This window comes from Rosa chinensis, chromosome 2 (assembly GCF_002994745.2).
Source record: "Rosa chinensis cultivar Old Blush chromosome 2, RchiOBHm-V2, whole genome shotgun sequence".
NCBI classification, from domain to species: Eukaryota; Viridiplantae; Streptophyta; class Magnoliopsida; order Rosales; family Rosaceae; genus Rosa; species Rosa chinensis.
Window position 1 is genome coordinate 46,329,609 of NC_037089.1, and position 2,967 is coordinate 46,332,575.

At 39.2% G+C, this 2,967-nt stretch overlaps 1 long non-coding RNA gene across 3 annotated transcripts; it reads left to right on the forward strand.

Moving 5' to 3' along the window:
• The first annotated feature begins 743 nt into the window (after positions 1–743).
• On the forward strand, positions 744–2,193 carry LOC112189711. 3 transcript variants are annotated; one of them, XR_002932053.2, is made up of 4 exons: positions 744–870; positions 960–1,071; positions 1,704–1,765; positions 2,098–2,193. It is a non-coding gene; the product is annotated as an uncharacterized LOC112189711 (long non-coding RNA). The 3 variants fall into 3 exon arrangements; XR_002932054.1 differs by having other exon boundaries at positions 744–811; positions 898–1,071; XR_002932052.2 differs by having other exon boundaries at positions 808–1,071.
• Positions 2,194–2,967: the final 774 nt, after the last annotated feature.

A 2,967-nucleotide genomic window follows, 5' to 3' on the forward strand; every position in this document is an offset into this window, starting at 1 on the left:
TGGAAAAATGGTGAGCATTCAGATAACATATTTGTGTAGTTGTAAAAGGTGGTGATTTCCTATCTCAAATTTAGATAAATGGTGAGCATTCAGACAACACTTATATGTTGTTTGAAAAGATGGGAAAAAACCCTAGCAGAAATTTTAGATTTCCCTCCAACAAGTTGAGTCTTTTCCCTCTTAAGCGCCCAAACCTTCAGGCTTCAGCAAAACCCGGCCCCGTCTTCCTCTCCATCTCTCTCATTTCCTTCCCCAAACCCCGCAACCTCCCCAACAGCCACCGCAATCACTTTCAATCAAAAACCAACTGCCGTCGCCACTGGGCGTGGCAAACCCACCTAAATCTAGTCGCTAACCCTAATCCCTCATTCCCTCAGCCTCTATTCGAGATTTTGACTGTCCCTGACCCTCAGCCTCTCTTCGACTCACTCCCTCTGTCCCTCAGTTTCAGTCGCCGCCGACCCACCGCAAAGTTCGACGGTTCGGCCTTATCTCTAAGCTAGCTCTAACCTCTCAGTCAGTCATCTCACTCCCTCAGCCTCTCTAAGCTAGCTCCTATTCGTAATCTCGAACCGCTGAACCGCCGACCCACGGCTTTGCTTCGACCCACTGTAAGTAAACCTTCTCTCTATACTTCATTGTTGGGATGTTGGTCTCCGACCCATCGATCTCCAGTTAATAGATTTGATTATTTGAAATTTCATCTCACAACTCTCAATCTCCCTCAGTCCCTCATCTGATTTTGATTGTAGGCAGGTGGGGTGGTGATATTGCTGAGCCCTTGCGCTCTTTAAATCATTGAGTAATTGAGGTTCATCGACAGACAAAGCACAATATTTTTGGACATCACGATCTTCTTCATTATCAAAGGTATTGACTTGATTTCTTCAAAATCAGTGTAAAAATTCATATGTTGTTGATTTATCGTTTGGGCTGTGCGATTGCTTTCCTCTGAGAAGGAGAAGAAGAAGAAAAAGAAGAGGGAAACGGGAAGGATTTCACTGTTCTTCAAGTCAGCACGGGTGGGTGATGTTCGATTTGAACAGAAATCGAGTAAATTGATCATCCCAGGTACTCTACCATGGCTTCTAATTTGTTTCATTTATTCTTTGTCAGTTGGTTTCCCAAGGGCTGGGTGATCGAAGCAAAGCATAGATACGCTTTGCTGTAAAAGATTGCAATTATTTCTTCCTGTCGGTCTATACTGTAAAAGATTGCAATTACTTCTTTCCAGTTGTAGCATCTCTGTTAATTTAGTGACCCATTTGCATTTATATCAAAAGTTACGTTCCTATTCATCAAAATCGTTACTGGGTTCTGAAAATGATCAACCAAAACAAGAACATAAAGGTAGTTCTTTTACAGTTTTATACCTTATAAACAAGAATAACCACTATATTTTTAAAGTTCAAGCTCAAGGCAGTATCTTTTTAATAAGATATAGATTTATTTAACTACAGCTTTATTTGATGTATGATAGAGTTTGATGTGAGAATAATTCATTGGTTAGCTATAAAGAAGTATATGTATCAGTTGGAAAAGCTATTGTCTTATTTTCTTCCTTTTGATTTCTGTTTCTTTGAGAGCAGCAGAAAGTGGGTTGTGATTTGATGGTGGAGGTTCCCCTCAATGTCTATGTTTGTTTTCATGTCCCCTTTCTGCTTATTCAGCTACTGTAACAAGTGTGTTTTTGTGTTCTTCAGTTATTCAAGTTTGGCCAGTGCAGTCCGTTTGCATACCTGAAGGTTCTAATACTAGCAAAGAGGTAACAATAATACTATACTATGTGCATGTGCATTTTAAAGATCTACTTAGCAAATTGCTTTGGTGCCGAATGCATGCTTATTTGTGTATTAAATTTGCAGTTTTGGAAGTTGAATTGGTATTTACTGTATGGTTGTGTCATTGTTAAATTGTTGCATGATGTTCTTTTGCATTAATCCTTTTGAACCAGAAATTGTATTCAAGCTAGGGACCTCACAGTCCAATTTAAAAATTAGGAGGAGAGTGGAGCTTTCCATTATTATGTATCAAGCAATGGAATATATGCAGTTTCGTGACACCAATGAAATTCATGCATCATCAGTTTTGTGACAGCAATGAGGAGGAGAGTGGTGCCTTCCATTATTATCTATCAAGCAACATACTATCTCCTTGGAGGTCACTGACAGCAAAGGGATCTTCATTTTAAGAAGTAAATGCTTCACTTTTTCAAAAACTTTCTTCAAAATCATTGTAATTCTTCATATGTTACGGATTTGGGGTTTGAGCTCTGCAATTTCTTTTGTTGGTGCTGAGGTTGTTTTTGGTTTTGGTGATCAAATATGTTTGAGAATGTGGTGGATCTTAATGATGCTATTGAAGATGAATGCAAGCGGGTAGAGAATTTGATTAGAGTGGTATTTGCTAGGAACATACTTGATCTTGGTTCTGCATGGGTATGCAAATTTTATAGTTGCATAGAAGTGATTGTAAAGTTGATTGATAGTCAATTTAATACCCAACGAAGGCCTAATTCTCCACCACTTGGATTTTGGTCAAATCGAACTTACATTTAAGCTTACATCATACTGATACCAAATGATATGCATACTGATACCTAATGATATGCATTATAAGTTGGACTTTCCTACTGTTAACGTTAGAATCCGACGGAGACTCTAGTTAGCTATAAATAAAGAAAGAGAGAGAGAAAGAGGGATTGACACAAGATGTATAGTGGTTCGCCTCCGCATGAGCGGGAGACTACGTCCACTTGAAAGCTATACTAGTGTGTCGAGCCTTGCGGCCTAACAAGATTACAAGAGATGTAATGAATGTGTTGAGTTGTGGGAGGAGGCATTCCTTTTATAGATGAAGGAATGCTTCTCATTTACTTGTTCTTCGATGTGGGACAAGCAAAGTTACTATTCTAGTCTATTTAACATGTAGAAAGCTATGTTATGGGGGCATCTTGGCAAGGGCGGA